Source organism: Leptonychotes weddellii, chromosome 6, assembly GCF_054177405.1.
Source record: "Leptonychotes weddellii isolate Sample4059 chromosome 6, ASM5417740v2, whole genome shotgun sequence".
NCBI classification, from domain to species: domain Eukaryota; kingdom Metazoa; phylum Chordata; class Mammalia; order Carnivora; family Phocidae; genus Leptonychotes; species Leptonychotes weddellii.
This window is the reverse complement of record NC_138374.1, coordinates 69,186,303-69,195,885: the sequence shown is the minus strand read 5'-3', so window position 1 is coordinate 69,195,885 and position 9,583 is coordinate 69,186,303. Positions and strand designations below refer to the sequence as shown.

At 44.9% G+C, this 9,583-nt stretch overlaps 1 long non-coding RNA gene across 1 annotated transcript; it reads right to left on the bottom strand.

Annotated features, from left to right (window-relative positions):
• Positions 1-5,345: 5,345 nt before the first annotated feature.
• Positions 5,346-9,565, bottom strand: LOC115938789 (uncharacterized). Its single transcript, XR_004073821.2, has 2 exons — positions 8,977-9,565; positions 5,346-6,186 (listed from the first exon to the last, which is right to left on the bottom strand). It is a non-coding gene; the product is annotated as an uncharacterized LOC115938789 (long non-coding RNA).
• Positions 9,566-9,583: the final 18 nt, after the last annotated feature.

The following is a 9,583-nucleotide window of genomic DNA, read 5'->3' as shown; positions in this document are numbered from 1 at the left end:
GCAGGGAGCCCTGATGTGGAACTCGACCCCAGGACCCTGGGATCATGACCTGAGCAGGAAGGCAGACGCTTAACCGACTGAGCCACCCAGGCGTCCCCATTAAATATATTTTTAATCAAAACTTTGAGGGCACCTGGGTGGCTCAGTCGGTTGAGTGGCTGACTCTTGATTTTGGTTCAGGTCATGATCTCAGTGTCATGAGATTGAGCCCTGCCTCAGGCTCTCCGCTTAGTGGGGAGTCTACTTGAGATTCTCTCTCTCCTTCTCCTTCTCCCCCTGCTTACATGCACTCTCTCAATAAATAAAATCTTAAAAAAAGAAGCCCCAACTTTGTAGTGTAGATTTTTTCACTCCCCTTATGGAAAATGTATACCTTATAATCCAATTGGCAAAGGCAGCCCTCATTGCTAATCAACCAGATTCATTTCCTTTGTTAGAAAAAACCTTGCGTAATTTTCCAATTTAGATAAATGTGGTCACACTTGTTCTTATGACAACTACCTTACCTTTGAATTCTAATTCATGAATAGATTGATGGATGGATGGATGGATGAATGGACAGATGGACAGGTGAATGGATGCCCATGTGGATAGATAGAAGCATGGAGCTTTAGCAGAAGTTTGTTCTCTGGATAAAATAAGACACTGCTCTCTTCAATATTTCTTTGAAGCTCTATTTGCCTTTCTGCCACAGGCTATTCTCTGAGGAACTGTGTGTTTTAAAACTGTCCTTTTGTTTGTTGTCCAGATTATTTGTGCACACAAGTAAGATTCAGGCCGGGTGAGGAACATGTCAGGTAAAGGAGGAGAAAGGCAGGTGTAAAGGAGGAGATGATCTTTCAGGCAGGTCAGCTTTAAGGAGCACCTGTGACAGCTGAGGGTCTGGCAAATGACTTCCTTGAACTGACCACATTCTAGTGCTGTCTGGAAAGTCCTCGTGTATCCACACTGATATCCATGTACCCCAAGTGGAAGATCAGTGCCCTAGAGGGGAAGGCTACAGCCAGTGGATAAAGTGTAACCAAACAATTAAAACTGTCTAAATACAAAGTGGTCTGCTTTGCTTAATGAGTTTCTTGTCATTGGAATTATTTGCACAGAATCTGGGGCGGGGGGTGAGCCATCAAGTATGCTATAGAAGGAAGGACCCTTGCATCGAGTATAAATTTGACTGGAGAATATTTAAAGATTTATTTATTTATTTATTTATTTATTTATTTATTTGAAAGAGAGAGAGAGAGACAGTGAGAGAGGGAACACAAGCAGGGGGAGTGGGAGAGGGAGAAGCAGACTCCCCGCCGAGCAGGGAGCCTGATGCGGGGCTCGATCCCAGGACCCTGGGGGACCATGACCTGAGCCAAAGGCAGACGCCTAACGCCTGAGCCACCCAGGTGCCCCTGACTGGAGAATATTTAAAGGGTCTCTTCCAACTAAAGGATTTATGGTATTTCACCCAGGAGTGCTCAAACTTCGTAGTGCATTAAGATCCTAATCTTATTTTGGAATCCTGAAGGAAAACAGAGGAACCCGTTATCTCTTGATAAACAGTGAGTGTTTATTTTTGTTTTATTTATCTCTGTATCTCTGTTTTTACACATTGGTTCTATCTTCTAAGTCAAAGTCACTTCTGTTTGCCAACACGTACCTAATACAATGCGCTATCACTTGCTTGATAGTACACAAAATCATTTCTGTAACTTCAGAGGCGGGAAGGTCTTAAGTCAAATTAGTAAAGCATATATGAAGTTTATTTATTTGATGTCAGCAAGGGGAGATTTAACTTCTGGGTAAAGGGACACATAAGGCATGAGGAAGGGAACTGGGGTTTGGCAGGGGGTGGGGATAGCAAAGCAGCGAGAAAGGATGGTATATTAACGGAGTCTTCCCACCTTGATAAGGACAGCTCAGGTGTGTAAGTTTTGTTTCTGATACAACCAAAAAGGGAAGGCAGTTTTGGCAGGTAGGCTACGTGGCTTTTCCGGAAGTCTCTGGTGAGTCTGATCTTGAAGGTGGTGGGCGTGTGGAGTGGTGGGGGAGGGGGAGGGATGTGGGGGTCCTCACGAATCTGGTCACCGCCCCACACGCGCTCCCGATACTGCTGTGAACACCTAGAGCTGTGTCACTGGTTCCATGGCAGGGTGGGGATGATTTCATACAAGGCTACTGGGAAAGTACTTAACTTCTGGCTCAGTGGCGAAGGACTGGCCTCTTTCTATTGTTCTGAAGTTAGTTTCAGAAGAGGCCCTTCTCTGTGATGCCACAGTTAAAGGTGCTCCCTGCAGCCGATGGGTGGTGTTGGTTCTCCTTAGTGATCTCTGCTAGTTATGACCTTCCTCTAGATTTAGCTGGAGCCTCTACTGACTCTTTCCATTTCGAGCTAACTTAGATAGCATGACAGTGTAGTCCGCTATTTCTAAATATAGCTGTCCCTGCTGGTGGAATCGCTAACGTGGTCAGATTTCGAAAGTCTCTTTGTGTTCTAGAAGCCAGGGTTAGGGGGTTGTGTCACTTAGAGATCTGTTTGTGTCCATGTGCCAACAATTTACTGAAATAGACTATTATTAAAATTTCATTGGCCTTATCAAAATAAATGTCAAAGAATCATTCCTACGGTGAGTGTATGAGCGTCACCACCGCTTTCTATCTCTTTTCCAAGCTTGTAAGTGGCTGTCTGCAGCAGAAGGACAAATTCCGTATTTGTCATCTTTATGAATTAATTGTAGCTTCAGTGTTGGTCAGCCCATTCTACTTTTGGGGTGCCTGGGTACTCAGAGCACGTGCGTGGTGATGGGGTCCTGTACTCATCTTCACCTATTCAGCATATTCAGGGCAACCTTTGGATCCTATAAAATATCTATCCTGTGGAAGCATGGATTATTTTTCCCCAACAGAGATATCTGATTGCTCAAATATTTTCCAGTAGCAAACGGGCAAGCGATTGGTGTCAGAATGGGCAAAGTCGTGGCAATGAGGACGGAGTGATGAATGCAAATCTAAGGGGCATGTCTCTGTAGCTGCGTGATCTGAAGTCAGCTCTCCTTCTGCTCTTTGCAAGATTAAGTTGGCAATTCTCTTATGAACCAAGGGTGGAATACTCTGTTTATAAAGCCCAGTGCTGAGGAGAATGAGTTCCCATAATCTGAGACTCTTGTTTCCAACATGATTCTCATCAGTGTCCTCCTAGAACTCAAATGAGAACCCATCTTTGACAATTACTGCTTCTTACTAATTACTTTTGCCCTTCAATAATGTGAATGCTGTTGGTTAATTCTCGTGGAGAATAACGAGTTCCACTGAAAGATACACATGGCATCTCCAAAAAAAACTGAAGCGGGAATCAGGGTGAAGGGCGGCGTACAAAAATGCCCGGGAAAGACCACAATTAGACCGAGGAATTTCTGCTCCAAAGAGGGGCTGCCTGAATTCCCTTTACAACTCTCAGTGCTCAGGATGGTGGGTGTCTCTTCCAGATAAGTGCTATGTGCATCCTGTTCCAACACTTAACTCTATGAAGTGTAATTTTAATAAAAAATAATTCAAATGAAAATTTAATTGTGGAATATTTAAATCAACCGAATGGTCAATTAAGCCCGAATGACCAATCCCATTTTCTCACTGAAACAATTTAAGATTTCACAAACATGTTTAGTTACAAGTAATAAATACTTAACCCAGTGCCTTTAAACTAAAACGTTTAATTTATTTGATGAATACCCAGGGCAGGCAAAATATATCCGAACAACCGCACTTGGGAGAAGTGTGGAGATGCAGCTGGACCTTGGAGAAATCAGGGGTAGATGGTATCTTTCTCTTGTCTATCGAATCTGATTCATCTCACTGTTTTCTCCACATTGGTTTCTGATGTGTTCATATGGTAAAATATGGCTGCTAGCTAGGGTTTCCCAATCCTGGCTGCATGAGAGGAGACTGGCCCCAGAGCCTCTATCCCCCAAATTAAAAATTCAACGGGAAATTTTTTGATCAGTCCAACCAGGTACCAATCCTTGGATTAACTGAGGTCAAGAGAGCAGAGTTCTGTTTTACAAAATTGCTGCCCTTGTAACCATGCAGATTAAGAAGTAGCAAGTCCTCCCAAAAGCTATTTATCATTTCCCTCTCAGTTAAAAATCAACCCGTGCCTAGTTGATCTTTCCAACTTTAACATATTCTTATGCCTCATTAACTTTTCCATACTCTCAGTCATTGTTTTTTTTTTTTTTTCCTGTAGTTACAGGTTATATCTAACAAATTTATGTAGCAAATTATGGAAGACTTCGGTACAACAGAAAATCTCAGTATTAATTTCACATAAAACTGCCTGTTATCATAGGGTGTAAGAAAAGTAGTTCATTTTCTGGCAACTTCCATGGATGTCCTCGGGAATCATAAAATGGTATGTCAGATCAGACGGGTTGTCCTAGGGTCCAGAGAGCACGTGTCCAAATTGTAAACCCAAAATGAGGATTTAATTAATGACAAAGGAGAGAGACAGAGAGAGATTCAGAAAACATTTTCTTGCTTTTACTTGCAAGGTGAAAGTCAGGAAGTTTCCACACTGAAGAGGCAGTGTTTGGTTTCTATGGCATGTGCTATGCAGAATAGCCATAAATTAACCAAGCAAGACATTAAAAAAAAAATTCATGTCTCTTGCTAAGAGTAACTTCAGTTTGTACCTACACTTGTAATAATTTTAAAGGCAAAGTAATGAAATACAATGCTTGATTTTTATTTTTGGTAAGAAAACATTTCTGATGGGTCCAAGGAAATGAACAAACAACTCTAAAAAAGGGGGGGAAAAAGATAAGGGGCACCTGGGTGGCTCAGATGGTTAAGTGACTGCCTTCAGCTCAGGTCATGATCCTGGAGTCCCAGGATCGAGTCCCACATCGGGCTCCCTCCTCAGTGGGGAGCCTGCTTCTCCCTCTGACCCTCCTCCCTCTCATGCTCTCTGTCTCTCATTTTCTCTCTCTCAAATAAATAAAATCTTAAAAAAAATTAAAAAAGGAAGATAAGCATTTCTTTTGAAAGGAGGGGAATAAGACTCCTTGTTAATGAATTTATCTAGAGAGAAGTAGGTTTCCTCACCTACACTCTTGGAATAAGGATGGTGTGTGTAGAGACATTTTATGCATGCTTAATGCACACCCCTAGACACGTCATTGTGCGCGTTTTGGGTTGTGACAACAGCAGTCTTGGTTGCTGAAGAAAATTCTAGTGTATATAAAAAAGAAAGAGTAGTCAGTGCAAATACCAGCCTCTTCAAGAATGAGCCCTTCGGCATGTTCTTCCTTTCACAGAATAAACAGCTCCTGCCATGCAGAGTACAAAGCAAGCCAACCACATACTTTGTTTATTAATAGTTTTATTTCCTTATTTTCACTGTTAAACTTGGGGGATAATATCACCACAAAGTTGCAGGCATCATTTTATAGTACAGATGATGGACATATTTTCAGGAGAAAGAATGAGCGTGGCATGGTGGGGGGGGGGCACCTGAAATGCCTCCTGAGGAAGGGGAGGGACCACCAGGTCATAAAAACGGGTAAAATTCAGTGCCTTTGGTAAAGATGTGGACACTATTTTGGATGCAACTATGATACATGCCTTTTGCTTACAAAGCAAATGTAGAGCCATCATCTTTGTTTGGATAGTGGTTTCTCACTACATCCTCATGAACGAGAAGGGTGTGATCACTGGACGCATCACAGTTGCTGCCCACAAAGCTTCCTGCCCACAGAAATCAACGTGCTCACTCCCCAACTTAGGGAGGCCTGTTTTCATTTAATTATCCCTCAGACCTGCACCAGCTTAGTTCCCGTGTGTTTAAAAAAAAAAGAAAAGGGCTGTTGCTCACAATGTTGCCTTCCATGGCTCCAAGCACAAGCCCCAAGGACGTTTCTCTGGAGGGTCGTAGGTGGGAGGCTGAAGAGCCCGGGTACTGGATGAGGAAGGGATTAAGAAAGGACTTTTGTTTCGTTGCTTGCAGAACAGAATGGATTCTCTCCTAACTTCCCACGCCAAGCAGAACTGCATGTGGACCAGGTTTTATGCCCAACGACAGATCTTCACTTGCACAAATGGAAAACGTATCTTCCCGGCCTCTGCAGGCCCTGTCAGTACTTCTCCTACTAGGACGGCCAGGGAGGACCACAGAAGTTCACCAGTCTGGTAAAAAGTTCCCAAGTTCTAGGGAAAAAAGAGAGAGTTGATTTTTTTTTTTTTTTCCCTTTCTGTTTTCTTCATTATGTCAACGACTTCAAGTCTGTTTAAAATATTTCTGCTTGTTGCTTAGGAACACTGCATGAGCTAATAATCATCACATTTTCCCTTAAGTTACTCTCCCAGCTTGGTGACCCCTGCGTACAGCAGCGGCGCGGGGCCGGGGTGCAAATAGTCCTGATAAATATGCATTCTATGGATCATAAGGGGTTAATATTAAACATTCAACATTTATTGAATGTCCACTCTGACAGACACTGGCCCAGCCACAGGAGGCAGACAGATGCCTAAGACCCACTTTGTATCGTCCAGGAACTCACAGAATTGAGGATAAAAATAGTTTGGGGCTCGGTGTACAAATCGCAGAATTGTTAAGTATTTTGGACTTCAAGAAGGAACGATAAGAGACTTTTATATTCTGGGGATAATTTTTTTTTTTTTAGGTTAAGTTAGGGTTCCCGGAGTCTGATTTGGGTGAGGAAAGTGTTAATGATACTTCTCTGTCACGGAGCCTACGACTTCCTTTTCCATTTGCCTTTTACGTAGGATGTCTCGTGCAACTCAGAGTAGGGGTGACCCCAGCCCAGACCAGAGCAGGAGGGTCCGGCCTCCGTGCTGAGTCTCTGTGGTTCTGCTACGACCACCACAGGCCTAATGTTCTCCTGAAGCATTGGTTCCTACCCAAGCATTTGGGGTCCACGTCTACACATCCAAGTTCCCCGTCTACTCGTGTGTGTGAGGCTGTGAATGTAACTACGTCCACTCAACAACGTCAGGAACACCTGCCCGTGTTGGAGCCAGCACGGGGCAGGTGCAAACGCCCACAGAGTAGAGTCGCTTTATTAACTTGTCTTTGTTTCGTTTTTGTTCTTTGGTTTTTGTTGGTCCCTTGCAGCCTCCTTTTTCGGGCAGTAACACTAAAGCCGGAGAAAGAAGACGGAAATCTCTGGTTCTAAAGAGGCCTGGGTTACTGTCCCCAGAGCCAGCCTCTTACATCTGGCGCATTAATCCTGGTGGAGGCTGAGCATCTACCAATACAGTCGTGGTAGCCCAGGGAGAGAGAGCACATGGCTTCCGTCCGCAGAGGGAAGCTGAGAAACTGTCCTTGAACCTTAAGTGCGGGCTGGATGGCTCACTGCTGAGCCGAGTCCGGTGCACACTGCAGTGGAGGGAACGTGCTCTTTTAGAGGAGGAGATAGGAGGCTCGAAGAAAGGGTTAGTGTTTTGGGTGCCGTGCTCTGTGGTTTCGGTCCCTTTAGGGGAGCTACAGCAGCTCTGTGTGCAAGGCCGTCAGGCCTCAGGTGGGTCCTGGGCTGCAGGGGCATTTCGAACAGTCCAACCCCGGGCTCACCAACAAACTGTGAGTCCCTTAGACTCTCTTGTCTTGAAATGTAAGGAAATAACTGCTGGATCTCTGAAGTTTTCAGGTGTTCATCAGATACACCATTTTACACCTGCCCCCGTGCCTCAGCTTTGATCTGTTCGCTATTAGAGGGCAAGTTCAGATGCTTTCGTGTTGTCGATTAGGACAAGCATCTGGAGACAACCCAGGGAGTGTAAGCGACGTGCATGGATGCACAGCACAGGACACGTAAGTCTCCGGTGACAGATCTGGGCCGAGAACTCAGCCCTTCACACCCCCCGCCATGCTAAGTTTAGTGCTTCTTTGTGCTACCTTCGTTCGTCCTTCTGAAGCTGCTAGTGATGGACCGTCCGATTTCTCAGTAATATGTCCCTATCTGGTAAGTATGGGACTCCCAGAGCGATCCCCAGTTTTGTGTGGTCTGTATCCGCCTCCTCCACGAGCGTGATACCCGGCGTCCCTCTTCCCTCCTGAGGCCACCCTCTGCATCGGACTCGGCCCTCCCGTTCCTCACAGGTGATGTCCAGGGGCTCTCATCCCTCTCCAGAGCCATGAACTTGCCCATCTTCTGCAAGGGTGGTTGACAGAGAAAACAGAGATGCTTCTAGATCTTTACCCACTGCAGCCTCTAATGTATAATGATGCTTTCCTGTTTGTTTTCTCTGTCAGAGTGTAGAACTATTATATGTGAAAGAGTGAACAGAAATGGGCGTATTTTGAGTCAAGGCTGGATTTAAGGCAAGGATGATTCGGGATAATATGGAGAACCAGCAGAGAGACCACAGGTGGGGGATGGGCCAAGAAGAGAGCGAAGGGAAATAGGGGACCAGGCAGGTCACTTCTGTTATCCATCTGGTAAGGCCTGGAGAACAGAGGATGGGATAATGGATGTGCGTGCATGCGTGTGTATGTGTGTGTGTGTGGGGGGGTGTTCTTCATGTGCGGCTTATTTTAGGCTTAATTATTTTGCTCTTTTCATTAAAGTGAATAATCACGGAAGCTCTGCAAACCTCATTCATGTGGAATAACATAGGTTGAGGATGGAGACATTTTGAACTTACGTAAATGCCAAATACCTTCTCTCATGACAAGCCCTTTGGGAAATGCACGTGTAGCTCTGTCCAGGTATAAACACTCCTACCTCTTTGATCACCCGTATCCTAACCCCCCATATTCAAGAATCTGTTTTTCTTATTTTTCTTCTCTGAAAACATCCTAAGAGTTGGCCATATTTTTCTACAAACACAATCAATAGTTAGCATGGAAAAGCAGCTTTCATTTAAAAACAGGAAAGGAGAGCTAGAGGCTTGGAGTAGTTTCTTTTCTGCCGCCATCAGCATTATAAAAGGACAGGGGTCGGGAGAGGGTCAAGTTCAAGCAGAACTGCTACTGACCTTCGCAGTTAATGCCCAAGCTCTGGGGGGGGCTTCTCCGATTCTCACAGGTAATGCTCTCCAGTTTTGTTGGAAATACAGGAAACAGCCCTTTGGGAGGAAGGCAGGACAGGAGTTTCAAAAAGAAGGGGAGTTCGGGAAGTCCTGGGACACTTGAATCAGCATTCACATGTTTATTCATGCTGGGCCACCCAGAGTAGGACGGTAGAGATGCCATTGCTCACCAGACGTTCCACAGGTGGATCACAGAACATTCCGTAGTTTGCTCTATGCGTTAGAAAATAGTCTCTGGTTTTTCTTGTTCTTTGGTTGAATGTGGGCCAAAAAAAAAAAAAAAAGATTCTTTTAATTATGCTGATCTGCCTTTTTTTTTTTACCCTTGTCATGTGATTTCAAACACCACGGTGGAGGGTTGCTTCGTGCATTGTCCATCAGGTTCAACGAAAGAGTGGTTTTCACCGTTTCCGTCAAAGTTACAGTCGGCCTTTTATTCCCCAGGAGTCGGGGGCTCGCCGCCGCCATCAGGATGCCCATGGCCTTCTCCTCAGCCTCTTGCGAAGCTCCACAGACTGCACGGCTTGCTCGGGGGGCGGGGGGGGGGGGGACC